A 21,615-nucleotide genomic window follows, 5' to 3' on the forward strand; every position below is an offset into this window, starting at 1 on the left:
AGTTCGTCCCTTTTGGCCAAACGATTAATGCTGTGTTTTATCTTGGTGTTATGAAGCGTCTTTTGTCACGCATTCGTCGTGCTCGACCACAATACCGTGAGACAGGGCCCTGGCGCCTGTTGCACGATAATGCGCCGTGTCATCAGTCGACGCTTGTCACTAATCCCATATTAACCATTAATCACTCACCATACTCACCTGATCAGGCACAATGTGATTTTTACCTATTTGGAAAACTTCATTTGCCCATGAAAGGACACTGGTTTCAGGACATTTCAGCTATCCAAAAGGCGACGACCGATATTCTCAAGAGCATTCCGAAAAATTACCTTAAACACTCATTTGAAATGCTAATTGACCGGACTAAACGCTGTATCGAAGGACAAGGAAACCACTTTGAGTAAAAAAATATAACTTTTGAAAAATATTAATTTTTTGTTGTTTTTTTAACAGTGCTGTTTCTTTTGCGACAGACCTTGTATCTCAACCTGACAAAGAATTTTTTGTTGAACTTTAATAGTCTTATATCAGCTATTAATTACATTGTGATGTAAATATGCCTTCAGCTAAAATTGGTTGGACTTCGTAATATCAAAAAGGTGTTTCTAAGTTGAGTTGTTTTATATACACTAATTTAAAGTTGCTTTATAGGGGCAGTAGGCGCGGCTGCACCCGATTTCACATCACGGATTTCGAAATAATGTTTTTAGTTAAATCTTGTTGAATTTGACTAATTCATGAGAAGAACTTTCGTATCCTCTCGTTTTAAAAATTTGGTAATGGTTATGGCATTTTATAGATTTTCGATGAATATTAATTTGTGGGAGTGGCATTGTTCCGATTATGGCCATCTACAATTCAGGATGCCTTACATTTCACATCGTCTTATATATTTATAACGATTTCGTTCATAGGTTCATACTTATATACCAGAGAACCGGAGAACCGCAATGAGTAATACATTTTTGCTCGACTCCAGCTTATTCTGTCAGTTTCATTCAGGTACACGAATCGAACGGTTTGTCTTCAATTCAGTGACAAAGAACAAACTTGAATCTGTAGCGATCAGTTTAAAACAGTTTATACAAGCAGAGATACTTAATAGCCTCAATAGCCTTTTTGACAAATCACCCCTGAACAAAGCTTAAAAATTTTTGAACTTTGTTACGAAAATTCACGTTCTGCGAAGAATGTGTTTCGCGCGTTTCGCTCGACTTACATATGTACATATAGTCAACACAATCGGCCTACTGAGCATACTTTTTGCAACAAATTCAACCATCTTGGGACCTAGCTATTATTATTGGATAACATTTGACCGAATAGACCACGTCCAGTACTCAGTGAGCAGCCGTAGCTGAAAGTTTACACGAAGACTGTGGAGAGTCCATTCTGCGTCGTTCGCAGCAACTCGGACTGACATATTAACCGACCTGGAGCACTTTACTTCGACTTCTTAAGTTGTAAAAGATACAAAATACAGCTTGTGCAAGAACTGAAGCTGGTCGATCTTTCCAAACGATATCGCTTCGCTTTATGGGCTCTTGAAAAGTTCCAAGAAGATCCAACGTTTTCGACCGAAATTTTGTTCAGCGCTGAGGCCCTTTTCCGGTTCAATAGGTATGTAAACAAGCGAAATTGCCGCATTTGGGGCGAAGAGCAACCTAAGGAGATTCAAGAGCTACCATTTCATACAGAAAAAAACGTTTTAGTGTGGTTTGTTGGCCGGTGGAATGATCGGTCCGTATTTCTTCAAGAATGATGCAGGTGAGAACGTAACCGTCAATGGCGACCTATCTATCGCGTCATGATAACCGACTATTTGATAAATAAATTCGTCAGTTATCAGTCAAAATGCTCGAACGAGTTATCGAAAATCGGGCTAAACGGCTGGACCATCTCAGACGCTACGGCGGCCAATATTTGAAAGAGAACGTTTCCAAAAAATATATGCCAAAGAGTGTTTTTAGGAATAACAATAAAAATTCCTCATTAAATTTGAAGTTTTTGTGTTTTTTTCTTTAAACAAGTAGGGAACCTCGAAATGGATCACGGTTTACATTTACATGCTTTAGAATCATACTCATATTTGTGTGATTGAAATGATCGACAGTCTTCGGGTTGTATATTATATCCAATATTATAATCAATAGCAGGATTTCCTAGAGTATTTGTTGTACACATGTACATGGCTATATATAAGGTGGTTTCCAAAATAAACAGAACCTTTTGAATATAGCGCCCCTTGGTGGCGCCCTCTATATGGTGTCTCGTGCGTTAGAATCTGGTATCTTTACCGATTGTCCAGTGAGATTTTTATGACATTTGATTGATTGGAAGTGAAGTTATTGCGTTTTGAGTGTCAGTATGTTTGTGTTATCGGTGCGAAAATGAGCTTCGAACAAAGTTGGTAAAACTTTTACCGAAACATTTCACTTGATAAAACAAGTTTATGGTCATGATTCCCTATCCTGTAGCAGAGTGCGCAAGTGGTTTCAACGTTTTCAAAGTGGTCGTGAGGACATAAATGACGATCAATATGTAGGCCAATCAAAATCCGTGATCACTGGAAATTCCATCGAAACTGTGCGTGAATTCATCAAAAGTCAGCCGAAATCATCATTGAAATTCATGGAAATGGAATTGAACATCTCCAAAACATCGATTTATCGCATTTTGACTGAACATTTGGGCTTACGATAGTGGGCATACATTTATGGCGGTGTATTCGTGCAATTGATGACATCCGTGCGTTTGTTCTCTGCTGGCAAGAACAATGAGATGTGGCTAATTTCGAGAGAGTTTGAAACTCTTTTGGTTCATTCCCTTCTATAGTCTCATCACAACTCCAACTATGTAGCTGCACTACTCTTAACCCATCGGCGGTAGTGGTTGCTTGCTTAGTCACTTTGTGACTTTTAGATTTCTCAATTTCACCTTAACCACATTTCAACTTTTGTCAAGGAACAGTTTCAATACATGACTCGATTTGAGCTCAAGTTATTGCTTGCGCACGAACTTCGATAGTTTTCGAATACTTCTCAATTAGTAGAACTAAAAGATGCTAAGATATCTCCCTGATACTACGAAAACGCTTTTTTTTAATTTTTATACAAAATAAAATGATCAAAAGAAATAGTTTTTAGGAAAAATTAATGAAATAAGCAAGTATTTAAGTATTTTATATCGTTACCCTATTTAAGAGCAGCTTTCTGGAAAAATCGCTGTTTCCTTTGCTTAAATATTCCATGGTTTCCCGGTAGTGCGAATAACGTACATTTGTGTTTAAATGTAAATACCGACATGTGCATGCCTTTGTAACATGTGCTCAAGCATTTAGGAGCTGATCTCAGTGCAGTTTTAATAGCTAATGCTTGTTCGAGTAATACCCCAAAAAATATAATAAAATGTTGTATGACATGCAAAAAGCATACATAAGAAAACAAAAATGGACATAAAATGTCACGAAAACATTTTAATCAGCTTAAGCACTTAGGATTTCGTATTTGTTAGGCTAAAATCCGAATACGACATAAGCTCTCATATTGGGCCAAAGCGCGCTTTCACAGACCAGGCGCCTCACATACGACAAAAATGCGCATTTGGCTATGTTTATATGGAGATGTGGACATATACCTACATATTTATATATTACTGTATGTACATACATATGTAACATTTATGTATGTATGTGCTATGCGTGTAACTTTTGTTTTCCGCAGCAGTGAAGCCATGAAAGTGGTCTAAAGCATACTTACATGTGTACACATACATATGTGTACTGTACGCATGTTTGCACATATATTTTAGTAATAAATAGAGTTTAAGTTGGTAAAAAGTACGTAATGTAGTGCTGAGAATTGATTTTTAGATACTTCCACAAATGTTGTAGACAGATTTTCTTTCTATGACTATATACAAGGTGCGTTCCAAAGTAAACAGGATCTGAATCTAGGGCCCCCTGGTGGCGCCATCTACTTATATTTCGACTATGAATGTCCTATCTTTATCGATTGTGCACTGAGAGTTTCATGACATTTCATTGATTGGAAGTGAAGTTATTGCGTTTCAAGTGTCAGTATGTTTGTGTTATCGGTGCGAAAATGAGCTTCGAACAAAGAGACAATATTAAATTTTGTTTTAAAACTGGTAAAACTTTTACCGAAACGTTTCAATTGATGAAACAAATTTATGACGATGATTGCCTATCCCGTAGCAGAGTGCACGTGTGGTTTCAACGTTTCCAAAGTGTGGGCCAATCATAATCCGTAATCATCGGAAATTCCATCGAAACTGTGCGTGAATTCATCAAAAATCAGCCGAAATCATCATTGAAATTCATGGTAATAGAATTGAACATCTCCAAGACATCGATTTATCGCATTTTGACCGAACAAATTAACTGACGACCAAACATTGCTCAGAATACAACATTCGAAGAACGCTTCTGATTGATTATTTGACCAAAAATCACATTTTAACCATTAACCACTCCCCGTATTCACCTGATATGGCACCGTGCGACTTCTGCCTTTTTCGGAAAAATGCATTTGCCTATGAAAGGAAAGCGTTATGCAGACGTAGAGGCCATTCAAAAGGCTTGCACGGGCATACCGAAAGGATGACGTTTGCTTGAAAACTAGTAAGCTGAAATATTATAGCAATATACAGAGTCTAAACTTGAAGAATAAATCCATAATCGCAATAAAAATAAATATACTTAATTTGGACGTTTTCAATATTGCTTTTATCAAATTAGCATTAACATGAGGCTCCCATAAAGCTTTCTCAACCAGCAAAGTATAAATAGTGATTTATTTAGATATTTTATCTTAAGCTACAATAAGTAGTATACGTTGTACTGTGAACATACTTTAGGTAGTTTACTAACAAAGCACTAGTTAGGTTTCGTTAGTTAAGGTCAGGTAAATAGGCTGATTTGTCGTGAGTTAACGAATAATCACACTTGAGCAATTAGAGACGTCTATCCCTTGTGATGCTTAGAACAACTAGGTTTAGATCAAAAGACCGTCGCGTATCGACAAAATCATCTATCAGTTCTATTGCTGACCAACGCTTGCTGATCTCGCGCGAGACCCATAGATCCAGCGCCAGAGTGTACGCAGACAGGGAACATCTGCTGTGGGGAAGGGTGTCCTTTGTAGCGATCTCATAGACATTACAAATTCCGACGGTTTTGTGGTGGTCAGGCAGTGAGATCATGGACTACTTGAGTAACTTTAAGCTCACTGTGAGCAAGCTCAAGGTGTCTAGTAACTTTGCTATCGGAGCGCAAGCAAAACTCCATAAATAAGCCTCACTTCGGTTGCTGCCTTGATGACTGGCACTTCTGCTCTTGTCAGAAAACTCCCACCCCAACTTTCCCCCACCAGCCAGCTAATCACCAATTTAAATGAAAACTCATTATTTGAGCAAATGCTTTTAGTCTTGCACATTTAAAGGTGAGATATCACTTAAAACAAATATGAAGCTTAACTCGTTGGAACCTTTTAAATCTTTCCACTTGCAACTATAAAACGCTTGCCAAAAATATATTAGATTTATTTTGCAAAAAACTATCGCCATATGCCATAATTAATAGAGACATTTAAATGTGCCAAAAACTACTTGAATATGTTTTGACCATCCGGTGACTGTGCTTCCTGTAGTCAGAGACCAAGGGTACGAAAAACTTTTTTGGCAAACTTCGTTGATATTCATTGCCAAATTAGATCCATCTCTTAATGAATGTACGGTTGTTTAGTTTACTGTAAAATTAGCATCAAAATGCTTTTAATTTTTTAGCAAAATCAACGTTCTTTAATACCTAATAGAATAGCAGTAATCAAAATAAATTTTGTTTACTATAATTTTGTCTAAAACTCTATTAGATGAGACTTGAAATTATGAAAAAAGGCGATGAGCTTTAATTATGGAAATCGCTTTTTCACTGAAATGAAAAAATAAAAACTACATATTTCTGTTTCATGACTTCGCAAAATCTGTCCAGAATATTTTTAATTAAGTTAACAAAATCATATTCTAGTAACCTTCAGGGCTCACGAAGTTCATTTGAACTAAGCTGCGCATTCAAGAGAAAGCAACGCAAGTATTCGGCAGCTGTAAGCAGATGTAGGCTCAATGTCATTTGCTCATGGCTGGTCAAGAAAACCAAGTTCAAGTATCTTACAACTAATTGGAGAGAAAAAAGTTTGGCAAAACAGTCCTATTATAAATGCTGTTGCTTTGTGCAGCAAGGTCGGCCCGGGGGTATGTCCGTGATTCATTTCCTTCTGTCTTTATTTAATTTTCCATTTTTAATGCAAAACTTTTCAGTGTCATGCTCATGCCACTAAAAATAAAGACAAACAGTATTGCTAGAATGCAAACTTAAAAGAGCATTAAAGAACCTTTAAAATGGCGACCAAATGCTCATATTTTAGCCCACTCGAAACACTTCAAAATTCTACATTCTTTGTACTACATACATATATTAGTATATATATTTGAGTACAACGAAACTTCCTACTCAAACTGCCACATCTATATGCACTCTTCAATATTTCTTTTTTTTTATTATTTTTGTGTCTAATTTTGAGTAAACAAATTATAAAGCACAATGTAATATGACATACCGCACCATCATTGCCGTCAGTCATTATAAAAGTCCACTATTTATTATACAATGAGAAACGAAAGAAAAAGTCATGACGAACTTCAGGCTGAATAAAGTGCAAAACAGACCACAAAACTGCTGTCAATGCAACAATATCATTTAAACTTCAGTTCAACTTTCCTTCAAGTGACTTTGCTTTGTTTTCTTTACATTGTCACTACTTTCCATTGACACATTGTGTCTCTGCGCTCCCTTACTGCGCTGTGACAATGATGATTGCCTTTGTATTGTTGGTAGCATCAACATTTTGCTGATAAGCGGGAGCAAGCGTAAGGTCCCAGAAGCTGAATGTTGTCAGTCACATTCCATTCGCTCATTCCAGACTCTTGCTCTTACTTAGTCTTGGTGATGGCTCATTATTACTGCAGCACGTGGGTGGCGCTTTTCTTGACAGATCAGATAAGAATATTTATAATGCCTTCGTTTAGCGATTACTTTAGAACATAGATACCCTTAGATGCAATACTAGTTGTATCATATTATGATAACCATGTAAATGTATTAGGTATTGGTATTTTAATTAAAAACTCAGAGTTACATAACACCAAGTTATCGATCTTGATTTGTACTGTGAACTTTTATGCCATAGAATTTAACAAAATATCCAGATAATGACTATTTTAACCACTATTTTGTTAGTCTATGAACTCAAAGTTATTTTAACGTTAAACAAAAAAAAAGGTGCGTGGAGTCCCTACGCGAGGAAGAAGTTATACTTCTTAGTGATATTCAGAAATGCATATCATTTTGTATGAAAAAAACTAGAACATTTATTTTTATTATGCACATTTTATAAAGCAAAGTCTAAATGAAGGAATTTTTACTCGGAAAGTAGTTCTGTCTCTTCGTTGCGGAAGGGAATATGCAGCGTAACCATCTCTCTTTTGTACTCTTCGAATTGGGTTGTCATATTATAATTTGTATATCTTATATCATGGTGTTTAGTCAATTTCTTGTATTCATTATTGGCGTTGCATTTGTATTGCGCACAAAACTGGGCCAAAGTAAAATAAATTGTCTTTTTATTTTTCTTTGCAGTTTTTCAATAAATTTAAATAAGTTTCTTAATAAATTTAAATAAGTTTCTTAATAAATTTAAATAAATTTAAGTAAATTTACATGTATTTTCATTTATATTTAATTATCAATAAATTTTTTTAAAATTATTTGCCCTAGTTGTCCATTTTATTTTCTCATGCATTTCAGTCGATTTTTTTGTATAGAAATTTGACCGGCGTAAAGAAAATGCGAAACAATCATACATATATTATGTCGTTTGCACATTTGTCTCATTTGTCCGTCTTAAGACAACGCCACGAAATGTCAATAGTTGCTGGTGGTAAGCACATAAAAAGTCGCAATGTGAACGCAGGTTCGAGTCTCGACGGACTTAGTCTTTAATTTTTGCATTTTAACATCGTAATACTATGCTAATAAATATTTTTTCTTACTAATAGAAATTAAATTTATAACAGCAATATACCTAATTACATATACATAATATTGCTGTGATAAATTTAATTTCTATCCTAATATATGTACATATACATAATATTGCTGTGATAAATTTAATTTCTATTAGTACGAAAAATATTTATTAGTATAGGCGATGGTTAATCATCTTTCTATCCTATTTGTGTATCTGCACATGCCCATGAATGTATGTATACGCATGCCGCGTTCAGAAATTCAAAGAACTCGCACAAAAAAAAAAGAGAGATGAAAGAAATAAAGTCACATAAAATAGTTGGGAATTCGCAAAAATGGAAGACAAATGAAAGAAAAATAAATACATAAGCGTACTGTACTTATTGACCGCATTATTTTTGCGTAAAACCTTGGAATTTATTCATTAAAATCACCACTCAGAAGTCGTTTTATCCGTTGTAAGCGAGCGATTTTCGAAGAAACATCATTTCTAATATGCCACAACACAATATTAGAAATGAAGTTCTTAAACCTCACGCTGTCAAATAAAACGATATACCTCGTCATCGCGGAAATGATCCTGTAAAGTATAGCCTTAATTTTTCAACGACCAACGTAGAGTATTTCAACCAAAATATACGCAAAATAGTTAAGAATTCGCAGAAATGACAAACGAAAGAAAAAGAAGTTTCATCATGATAAGCATCTCATACATATGCGCAGCAGCAAGGGAAAGAGAGATTTTGGTAGTGTTGGTGGTACGGAAAAGTTACGACGAGCACGTACATCCCAACAGATTAATTTTTAATTGAATATGTCACCAACCAAAAATATTTTACAAAAACCAACAGCATAAGCTGGCAACATTGTGTTGTTGGTAGAAAAGCCGAGCTTGCCGAAAGAAACAACAAACGATCGCCGATTGTCACCGCTTCGCTTGCTGCTCGAACATCTTCACAGACAAGGTTGCGTAGATTCATATTGAGCAAGGTTGCGCAACCTGAAGTATAACTTCAAAGTAAAACTTCAAAAAAATTTTGGTAGCACCGAGTCCAGGAAGCACCAAGATAATATGTTTCATGGCATCGTGGTAGTCAGAAAGCACTGTTTCACAGCTTTTAATTATTATTACTTTAAACTTTGGAGATGTCGAAAATCAATTTGAAATACCCCAGCTGTTGAGCAGTTGCAATTACCGAAGATGTCTAATATTACTTTATTAATTAAATCCACCATTTTAAAAGCCACGCTTTCGAGGAGCGTAACGCACCTGCTTGTGCATTTCTTCCTTATGTCTTCTTATGTTGCCGTAATAATGCAAATATAAGTATATTTCCTTGCGTAACGCGGTGTGACTTAACATTCACCGGAATGCTGTCATAATTTGCAATTAAGCAGTAACTATCAGGGCAACAAAAGCAAACGACAGAAGCACAAAAACAGCGCGGGGGAAATTCGATAAGCAGCGGAGACGAGTACAGTTTTGTGTTCAACAATTAATTTGCAAAAATTGTGTAGCAACTGAGGAAATGAGTGGCGCACAAAAAGCAAATGAAGGAAATACTTTTCGTTGCTTTTTCTTGCGACATACTCCACAAAGTCTATGTAGGTATTTATGGTATGCGCGAAGCCACTGAGTCTTGGCGGTGAACGAACTGAACGCAACGCTGCAAAATAAGTGGAGATTTGAAATTTTAAGCTGACTGTGCATAAATTTGCCATCCGCCAGCGACATCTAAGGCCAAGTGGAGCACTACCACATAATAGTGACGATGCAACACTAACAATGTCAAATTGTTCGCTGATTTATTGCTCTTTTTTTCAACATGTCCATGACGCGGCTGCAAACACCAAAGTAGAAAGAATGCAAAAATGACATTAAAATCATGCGAAGGCTTAACTACGACGCTAGTAGTTGCGCCAGAAAACAGAACAACGAAATATGTTCCCGCCCCGAAGAGTTTTAGTCAAACAACGGCACTTTTTGCCGAATCGAAAAACTATAGTCGCTGATTGCGCTGCCATTTCCGTCAACCAAGCAACGAGAAATCTCAGTTGTAGACCACAACTTCTTGCCTTTGCTGTTCTTCTTTCGCTGTCGCGCCAAAAATTTGTCGCTTTTTATTATCCACTGATAGACGCAGTTTCAGTTGGTTGCTTCCTAATTGAAAACGACCAACTAGTCGCTGCATACGATCCACTGGCTAGTAAAGCTAAATGCAACGATTTGCAATAAGGCGCCGCTTTTTTGTGGTCGAAAGGGAATACGAGCAAAACGCTGCAAAGTTGCATATTTCACAGAAAGCACGTCTTACGTGCAAAAAAATATGCGCGACTCGGGGAAAATGTGGTTAACTAGTGAATTACTGACAAATCAGGCAGTTCGTGGCGCATCTGAGGGACGCGCATGTTACAAGAAAACAATTGACGACAATTGCTGAATGTGCAATGCAAAAAGTTGTTGTTTTTCAGTCACTGGAGCAAGTTGCTCGTAAACTTTAGAATCGAGTGGGAGTGCTCCCAGCGCCGCAGGCTAATTGAAGAAACTTATAGGTTTTTGTGAGTTCGAAAGTATTCTTCTTCCAATCTGTCAGGTAATAACTATAAGCAAAGAGTTTGTTGGTGATAATTGCGAGAAGAGTACGAAAACTATTGAATTATGTTATTTACGATTTTTAATTAATTTTTCAACAGATAAGAGCCTGTGTGCAGAACAGCAAAATTTTGAAATTTAGACAATTATTTGTCATTGAACACTTGGAGCTCTCTCCAAGTTTTAAGCCATCCTGAACGTCTAACAATGTCAAAGATACGTTTGTGCGATACAGAAGTGCGCTTGGGTTTTTTACTGTCTGCTGAGAGTGGAGGTTAGTTGTAAAATTGCGAACCGAGAATTAATCAAGGCCCCACATATAAAGTTTTAGCAAAACTAAAATTGTCTAAGAACTTTGCTACTGAATATATAACGAACACCCCAATGCTTCTAGTTGCAGTTATTTTATAAGTATATGCCAACACCAATCGCATTCGCTTGGTCTAAATATTCTTACAGCGCCGAGGAACCTTCAGGCAACTCATTCGTACTCAACGAAGAGCAGAAATGTGCGCAAGAGTGTTAGCCAGACTGTTGCATTGTTGTTCGTGGACAGCACACGGAACTTTCTTGCCTCACTTGCTTAAGCAAATAAATCGAAGTTCTGTTAATACAATAACAACTGCTGCAAAGATAGCGGTTTTCAGTGGAAAGATAGAATTAAGTTGCGCAGAAAAACATGTGAGACTGCAACAGCTTGCAAGGTGGTGAGAGTAAGAGTTAGCGAAAGTTACTTAATTAAACTCTAACACTGAATAAATTTTCTCAACGCATTCCAAAAGATTTTCAAGTGTATGCTCCAATTTGATTGTAGATTCCAGCAGATTACACAGGTAAAAAGTTGATTCCAGCAAATTGAAATATTTTAAGTGTAAGCAAGTAACCATCAGAGTATAGCAAAAACTTCAACTGCGAGTGTAAGGAGAAGTTGAACGAGCTAAGGGCCTCCAGGTAGGTAACTAATAGAATTGAAATTATTATTAATATTATATTATGAAGAGAATAACTCAAATGGCTTGCGGCAAGTAAGAAAAAACGCTAAACTGGCGAAAATTGAATTTGTTCAGAAAATTTCATACGATTTCATATAATTTTCACCTCCTAACAATTTATAGTTTAGCGAATTATCAAAAAGATAAAACTTTTTTTGAAAAAAGGTCCACTAAACAATGTCAAATGGCAAGTAATGGAGAGGCGAAACAAAAAAATATAGCGCGTTGATCACCCTGAATGTGAAGAATGCCTCACTCAGCAAACTGGGCAAAGCATAATCAAGGCTCTGTATGACATACGAGCACCTCAATATTTGATTAAGATTATTATTAGTTATTTTGAATACAGGCGAGTGTTATTCGATACTGATGAAGAGCTACTCTATTTCGATTGGACTGTTGCAACGCTCGGTTCTAGGCCCCCTTCAATGGAACCTAATGTATTATGGAGTTGCTAAGGAGACATTAACCAAAAGCCGTTATATTAATTGCATACCCAGACGATCTTATTGTGGTAGCAGTGGCTAAACACCTCGATGACCTCCGCAGCAAATGCAAGAAAAGTATAAGAAAATAGGAAAGTATATCCTTCACCATTCACGGCCACAACTAAAGTATCTGGGAATAATAGTAGACTCAAGGCTCAAATTTAAGGGTCACCTCGAAAATCCTAAACGCCTTATCAAGAATGGTAATAAGTTCGGTTGTATTATATGCAGCGCCAACATGGATCTAGGACCTAGGCGTTAAAGCATATGGCAGACAAATAAGCACATTGCACAGGCTATTGGCACTAAGAGTTCATTGCTTTCCGGACAATATCAAGTGACGCTGCTGAAGTAATAGCCAGTATGATGCCCATTGACATACAGATTGACAATTACGAGCGGGTGTACAAATTATCAGAGCCGTCTATAGGAGCCAAAAGAGAAAATAGAGTCAAAAGCTAAACAATATAGCAGCAGTGGTGGAAAACCTCACTCAAAGGACGGTGGACCCATAGACTGGTACAAGGGTGCTTTAGAAGCAACCTGTACAGATTATTGCACGACATTAGTCCGAAACGTCCGACGTGTTCAAAGTGCTTTAAACACTCTGAGCATGTACATATTCTTTTATTGTCCTCGCTCAAGGAAAAAACTTAAAACAACACTCGGTGGTAGTTTTACGGTGGAAAATTTAACGACACTGCTGAGAACTGAAAGTTGCGACAGTCTCAATTATGACAAAACTGAGACATATAGTGTTCTTTCATTTGTTAACGTTTTTTCTGTTTTATACCCTGAAGGGGTATATTAAGTTTGCCACAAAGTTTGTAACACCCAGAAGGAAGTGTCGGAGACCCTATAAAGTATATATATAAGTGATCGGTATGTTGAGCTGAGTCAATTTAGCCATGTCCGTCTGTCTGTCTGTCCGTCTGTCTATATATATACGATCTAGTCCCCCAGTTTTTAAGATTTCGTTTTGAAATTTTGCAAACGTTATTTTCTCTTCAAGAAGCTGCTCATTTGTCGGAACTGCCGATATTGGACCACTTTAACATATAGCTACCATACAAACTGAACGATCGGAATCAAGTTCTTGTATGGAAAACTTTCACATTTGACAATGCATCTTCACAAAAGTTGGCACAGGTTATTTTCTAAGAAAATAATGTAATATACGAAAAAATTGTTCAGATCGGCTTACTATAGCATATAGCTGCCATACAAATTGAACGATCGGAATCAAGCTCTTGTATGGAAAACTTTCTTCGGTACAGCCAAAATTAACGTTTTATCTTCGTTTTTATTAGTAAAACTAAATAAAGGCCTTCCACCTTCCTTTCTTTGTCAAAAAATTTTGAATATATGAAAGCAAAAACAGAATTATCTAACTAAATTCACTACTTGTGTTATGCCAGTTGTATATTCGTTTCAGGACTTTCCAAGTTTTAGCTAGTTACCTGAAATATTTTTTTTGTATTACTGCATGACGTACTTTCTGTCGAAAAATATTCATATATTACCAATCCACTCGCATAATGTCACTCCACACTTGTCGATTATTTTTGAAGCGCGACTTCATCGACTACGCTACCGCTAAATAGACGTTATCAATCAACGGTTTAACGTCAATCAGCAAAAAATGCAGGAAAATTGATTTCATTCCGGGAAAGAGTGATTGCCGCACACACGTCAAGCACAATTACACACACTTCAACATTTGAGCACAACTATGGCGGGAACTAACTACATATGAGTGCGTACAGATTGGTATTCGTGCTGTCGCAAATTTGTGTGACCTGATTTTATTTACAGCGAATTTCAAGCTGATCGAATTTAAAGAAAATCACCTAACAAATGTTTGCCAGGTGCCAAGTTGAAAGCACCTTGACGCATTGCAAGCATTGCCACCTAAATTGTAAGCTGAGAAATATTCTAAAATAAAGTAACAGTGTATTACTTGCGCTTGTACTCAATTGAGCTAAAGATTTACTATTTATATATATTTTCTTATTTTGTATATTATTAAAATATTTTCTATTTCCATTATAAATTGTGCACAAAATAATAGCACAAACAACGTCAATTGTTCTCAACAACCTCAATTTGCCTCTTGTGCTGAAAAATGGAAATGGTGTATGAAGAAATGCACTTATGTAGATAGTACAATATATGTGCTTTGTAGTTGTCACTTTTCATGCGGCACATTGACTCACTTATTGCAGTTTCTATGAACTCAACTGCAAACCTCAAATAATCTTATTTATGCACATGGCCACATAAAAATAATATATATCATTTTGCTTATCTACATACAAAACTGTATAAATATCCATGTAGGAAAATCAGTATATGAAATATTATCGGCTATATTGACGGGATTCGGAAAAGCTTTCGAGCAAGTGACTTTTAAAAAATTCAGCAGTAGGGTAAGTAGTAGTGACTCAAAACCTCACAGTCATGATTTTTGAGGACTGATACATACGTGATTTTGGATATGAAAGACGGTCTGAAAATTTCGTACTGTTTTTAAGAATGGTAACCTTCAAAATTTCATGCATATACCTGTATTTTGTAATAGGATTCAACCTTCAAAAGTCACGTGCTTCAATTTCCGGCTGTCAAAAGATTTGTTCGGGGGTTAAAGCAAATTTGAGGTATGCACGCATTGACACTAAAATTTTTTGTTGAGGCAAACATTTGTAAGTTATTTGAGAAATTTCGTTGACGACATTTAAACAGGGAATTTAAGGTTACAACAGTGTACGGTCAAAGGAGGCAGTCGCAGATAACACATGAAATAATCCAAAAAAAATATTGAGGATGCCAGAAATATTAGATTGTTTCCGGTGAAAGCTGAAGCGAATTTATGTAGACCTGTATGAAAGTTGCAGTATGTGAAGACTCTGTCCGAAAGCTAAAGCCAATTTATCTGTCGTTTATGAAAAATTCAGTATGTGAAAGCTCTATTCGAATTGGGTGCCCGCTAACGTTAAATCAGCCGATTAAATATGAAAAAACTATGCCGAAATCACATAAATTCAGCTTTCAAAAGCATCGGTATTTATCTTACTTTCCGAATATGATCCCAGAAACTTTTTCCTATACTCTAATGATCTCTGCTTTTTTAAAGATGCGAACAGATAGGCCTATTCTTTATTCAACCAATCAGTATATCCTATCCTCATATAATAAATATGTACATCAAACTACTCGCATCTGCATTGGTAATAGCTGCCATTTGACAAATCTTGCCACAGCTGCATTTAATTAAGAATGTATAAAAAAATTTAGTTTTTTCCCTCAAGCCTTTTTGAAGCTTGCTGCTGCTGGCTGGGCTGTTGGCCTTGACTGTGGATAAAATCCTTATTTCTTTTAATAAGTCTATATAAATATTTACTTGTAGCGCTTTTTGCGGCATTTCGCCGTCTGCTCTGTGAGATAACTATTTCAAGTGAACAACCGAAATACGTACATACACATATGCACATACATGCATACTGGCTCAAAGCAAGTGCGCGGTGAGGTACTTGTATTATCTCATACTCAATGCAGTCAGCTGGTTATATGGGAAAATTAACTAAGCAAATTTGCCATATACTGAAGTCAGTGTTCGTCAAGTCTTATTTTCTGTAACGCTACCCCACTCATATATGCAGTGCCAACGCATAGTTGCAACCTTGACAACTACTTGTCTATCTATCTGACTGCAAATTCCATTCAAGTTGGCTAACAAATGCGCAACAAGCATCATTTTACTTTCACGAGTAGGTACCACAAATGTGGGGTGCATGCCACATTTTGCTAGATTTCGAATTAATGAACATGTTAGCCTTCGCCTTAAAGGCTGTAGTGCGCTCTCTTGCTTAAAGCGTGCGGAAAATTGTGTTGGTGGTAATTTAAACCGCATAAAAATCGTGGTGGAAGCGCGCTAAGATTTTTGGCATTAATAAAGAGAACTAAAGAAGAGCAACTTAATGAAAATAAAACAACGTATGGCGGCATAAATAAATCTGACAAAGCAACACATATTTTTTGAAGCCTCATATGCTTTCAATTTTCCGGCTGAATTAAAAATATACAGTCAAGTAAAAACAATCAAAATATATTGAAGGTAAGGGAATTTGCCCAATTTTTGAATTCTTCAAGCGCAAAAAACTGGCAAAGTAACTTTAAATAAACATGTAACAGCTTTTTGCTTTGTAAAGAGTAGCGAAATTTAAAATAGTGAGAGAGAATTAGTAATGAAGAAAAATGAGCTTTTTTGTAAGAGAAACTATGCTTAAAATATAAAATAGAGTGCTATAAAGCACAGAGCTTTATATCAATGTTCTCTTGTTTGGTAGGCTTGGTAGCTTTTCAAAATCAACCAACATTTGAGCATGGCAAAGCTTTTCATGTATGTTATGCTTCTGGCTGAAACTTGAGTTCCATCGGTTCTGTTAGATTTCGTGCTTAACACGTTAAGGTCCTCTTAAAAGCTTTGATTGCAATGAAATTTGTTATACAAAAGCTTTATTTTATGCTGTTATTTTTAAGTTCATTATAAAATATAAACACAAATATTTATGGAAAACGTGAAATATTTTTCCATAACTACCCTCATAAAAATAATCACATAAAACATTTTTTTGTATTAAATGTAGTCTAAAACTTTTATGACATTACTGTCCTATAAATTAATTCTATTATAACTATATAAATAATATCGTGCTATAAATTATTGTAAAGATTATTAAGACATATGTCAACGAAAACTGTTAGAGCTTAATTATTGCCAAAAAAATTTTTTTCTATAAACTTTATTATAATTCACTTGCAATCGTTTTTATAGCAATAAATATTATTTTGAATTCAGAAAAGCTATTATAATTGTTGAAACGACTACTTACGAACCTCCTTTTGCGGTGAGATTACTTTTTATGTAAGACTTTATAGCAATAATATTATGATTTATTATTTATAATAAGGATAATGTAAAATTTATAGTAGTCTTTTCCGACTATCCTTTTTAAATATTTCAAAATGTCTTTTAATGTTGAAGTATATAATCAATGAAAATATTTTGTAATTAAAATAACTTTTATAGTAGGTCATTATACCATGAACAGGGTATATTAAATTTACCACGAAGTTTGTAACAGCCAGAAAGAAACGACGGAGTCGCTATAAATATTTGAAAAGCCACCTCCATCAGTTTTTGAGAATTCGATTTGAAATTTTGCATACGCCAAAGCTGCTCATTTGTCTGAACTGCCGATATATCAAACAAACTGAACGTCTGGAAACAAGTAATTGGTTGAAAAAATTTTTTGGAAGAGATCTCTTCACGAAATTTGGCCTGGTTATGGCTTAAGGCAATGATTTAATCACCGAAATTGTTCAGACCGGATTACAAATACTTATTAGTTGTTGAAACATCTTAATTATAATTATAATGTTTTATTATGGCAATGCATGTCCGATTTTTCTAGGAAGCTATTTCATTTTTAACTCTTCATTCGAATGATTGACACTGTCTGCCAATTTGTTTATGATTTTTTGAAAGAAACAAAAGATATACTCTTGTTATCTACATGCTTCGCTTCTTAATGTGAGACTTTTACTTTTCAAAGTCGAAAATGCATAAACAAAAATCTAAAATTTACTATTTTTATAGACTATCTAGATTTCACATTTAAAGGGATTCTGTTACAAAGAATTGACTGCTTTTTAACAGTCATATAAAACAACTTTTCGAAGCACAAACACTTGATGATCATAATGAAGCGGGTGCAACACACTTAGCTAAAAAAGAGCTAGTTATGGAGTTTTTTGTCCCCTCATTTGTCAACCTACATACATTTATCTCTCAAACAAATGATGTAAAAGGTGTGGACGTATTTCGAAACCATTATAAATAGCTTTCCAAGCTTCCTGAGAGATATCATCTCTTAGCTAGCTGATTTCATACTATTTTCCACTCATCTAGTATATTTACACATATATATGCATACCACGCTGCTGTGCTGCAGCAAATGTGAGAATTTGTCTGCTTTTCTAAATGCCAAAACAGATTTATTTATGCAAAATTTATGCAAGAATTTTGTATTTTACGACCACGCGCACACACGGCAAATATAGTTAATAAGGTGCAGGCAAGTATACTAAATACATGTCTACAAGTGTGCTTGTGAGTGTGTATATAAATATTTGTGCAACACTTTAGAGTGCACTCAAAGTAAACGGTTGAAATGTTTAGCACAACACATTGTGGAGGAATGTCCATCCTACAAATGTATGCACATTAGGATGACCTTTATTCACCATATTGATTTTTTTTCAAACGAACGCTGAAATTTCAGTTTTCACGTTAAAGATGAAATAGCGTAGGTAAGCTGTTAAGTTTAAATATAAACCGTACGTAAATTATTTAACTTTTCCAATGTATTTTACTTGGGATTTTTTGATTTTTTAGAATAAACTTTTCATTTCCAAAGCAAATAATATTTTCTTAAAAACATTCCTTTATAAGCGGTAAAAGTTATACATCAAATGTACTGGGCATTCATGCAAGCGCCTTATAAATTCTGTGTTGCTCATACGACATGGTAACCCATACGAATATAGCACATTTGATGCGTAAATTTAACTGTGTATAACTTTTAAAGGAATGACATTATAAAAAAGTCGTCAAAACCATTTTTGTGGAGCGGATAATTTTGTACTAGAATATAGGTTTTGCAAGCTTGTAGATTTATTTGCTTAATGCAAAATACCAAAAATTCCATGCTATATAGAAGAGCAAAAAATTTTGATTTAGGCATGATTTAAATTTAAAATAAATAGCGTGATTTCATTAAATACATAGTTTAAGTGCTTAAACTGAAACTTTAGGTTGCATTTGCACAAAAAAAAAACAATAACTTGGAGATGACGGACACCCTTATGTAAATATACTCACTAGTGTAATATGACATACAAGCAAAACACCAAATAGGAAAATTTTAACCAAATTATTATATTGGCTTTGACTATGAAAAATTGCTAAAAGCTTCTTAAGCTCTTAATTTTTGACGAAAATTCGTGCTGCTGCTGGCTTAAAATATTCTAAAAGAGTATCTTATTACTAAGGTTGCAAAAATTTTGCTGCTTTTAATTGCCCAAAGGTGCCGTCTTTTAGCAAGAATTTCTCAACATGCCACCCTATGTGTAAATATGTTTGAAACTTATGTAAATTATCAGTTAAACTTGCATGTTTTTACACATTTATCAAGTGTGTGTGGAGGAATGAGAGCAACCCGCCTGTTTTGAAGTGCATTTAACCGCATACGTGTGGTCAACAAGTAAACTAACATGGTTTTCGGAGGCTGGCCTAAACTGTTGTGGGCGGATTTAAAAGCCAATTTTGATAATAGGAAGCAACTGCGTCGATAAATTGCTTTCGATTCCGGCAAATAAGTGCATTTTGAAGTGCTTTTGTAGAATGGTGAGTAGGTGGTACGCAAAACTTTAAACTATTAAGAAATATGTTAGACAAAAATATTTAATTGATTTATATTTTCATAAAGAGATTGTTCTGTTAGTCGAATATTGTAGTATCAAATATTTTGGGTCCTATAACTTCGGCACGTAACACTTTAAATGCGATCTTCAAATCGGGCGACGGTAATGTCCACCTGAGTTTTGAAATGATCAATACCGTATATTCTGAACAGGGTATATTAGATTTGCTACAAAGTTTGTAACATCTCCGATAAATGCATATAACTACAAATGAATGATCAGCATGACGAGTTGAATCGACATACATGAACTAGTCCCTCAATTTTTGAGATATTGATCTGAAATTTTGTACGCGTTCTTTTCTTTCAAAGAAGCTTTTCATTTGTTGGCACCGCTAATATCGGACCACTGTAGCATACAGCTGTCATACAAACTGAATGATCCAAACCATGAAATTGTATGGAAACTTTTTTATTTGACGAGATATCTTCGCGAAGTTTGGAAAAATGTACGAAGGAATTTTTCAGTCATCTAAACTGAGCCATTAGAATCAAGTTCCCATATGGCATCTTTGGTATATGTGAACGAGGATGTGTAGAAATTCACGCCAGTGTGGAAAGTTTTCTGAGCACCATTCACTTCGGAGTTGCCAGAAACGATTATTTTGGAATATAAACAACAGCCTCGGATAAGAAACCCCTCTTTCAGTGACAAACCGGCCGACAGGGGTAATGCTTGAAAATTATACGAAAATAAGCGGCGACTAATAGAAGGTTAGGAAGACCGAAGCATACTCTTTTAGAACCCCGCGAGTTAATCTAGTGACTGCTGCCCAGGGTATACTGAAATTATGGGGGAACACTTCTCCAACCTGCTGAATGGTCGAGAAAGCTTAACGCCAGGAAATGGGAACCCGATTCCCCAATCAATGACAATGGAATGGACGTTCCATTGCCCGATCAGCAGGAAGTTCGAATATCAGTTACCTGTATGAGGAACAACAAAGCGGCGGGGGCTGATGGATTGCCGGCCGAGCTATTCAAGTACGACGGCCAAAAACTAATAAGGAGCATCTTTGTAGAATATGTGCTCTGCCCAATCTAAAAAAAAGAAATACCACAATCTGCGCCAACTACCGCAAGATAAGCCTCCTCAACATCGCATATAAGGTTCTATCGAGCGTACTGTGTGAAAGATTAAAGCCCTCAGTGCATAAATTGATTGTACCTTATTAGTGTGGCTTTAGGCCTGTAAAATCAAAATCAAGCAACTTCGTCGTTTTGCTAAAGTTTTTGGTATAGCTGTTAAATTATTTATATACTTTATTATTAAATAAATGTCTAGTATTTTAATTTGTATAAAATGGCAAGAATTCTGCGATACTCCGCCATCCGTCGAGGAACGTATAAAAATTTCTTCGAGATTGGCACAGTAGCCGCCATTTAAATAAGAGTGTTAATATAAACAACATTTTACAAACTCAAGTATTCGTCTGATTAAACCCGTAAGGAAGAAGTTAGATTCCTTTTTTCTTACGCTTAGAACAAGTCTACCATTTAGACTCCCACTTGGAATACTTTTAAATGCAAAAATATTTTTTCATATTGCTATTATATGTTAACTATCAATAAATCCTTCATGACCAGAACTCAATATTTTAGAAACAAAAGTTCTTTCAAGTCACCTGTAATTTTACGACAATATTTTGGGTATTATAAGTACTCTACTATTTCAAGTGTTAGCACTGAATTATCCGAAGTGCAGGAAGTTAACTCTCTCTTTCTTGAGCTTAGTTAGTGTGACATTCAATGTCATTGACATTCACTTTCAGCGCGTCATTTGCGCAAATAAAACGGCAGGTGAATCGAGACAGTTGAGTGGTTTTTATTATGTAACTCAAGCGCTAACTTGTAGGCAATTCAATGCTTTATGCGTGCATAGTTAAGTGCACAG

At 35.6% G+C, this 21,615-nt stretch overlaps 1 protein-coding gene and 1 pseudogene across 1 annotated transcript in view; both read right to left on the reverse strand.

Annotated features, from left to right (window-relative positions):
* LOC126753613 (neural-cadherin) overlaps positions 1 to 21,615 on the reverse strand; it is a 283,478-nt gene that overhangs the window by 97,102 nt on the left and 164,761 nt on the right.
* Positions 8,537 to 8,729, reverse strand: LOC126754296 (small nucleolar RNA U3; annotated as a pseudogene).

Source organism: Bactrocera neohumeralis, chromosome 3 (assembly GCF_024586455.1).
Source record: "Bactrocera neohumeralis isolate Rockhampton chromosome 3, APGP_CSIRO_Bneo_wtdbg2-racon-allhic-juicebox.fasta_v2, whole genome shotgun sequence".
In the NCBI taxonomy this organism is placed as follows: Eukaryota; Metazoa; Arthropoda; class Insecta; order Diptera; family Tephritidae; genus Bactrocera; species Bactrocera neohumeralis.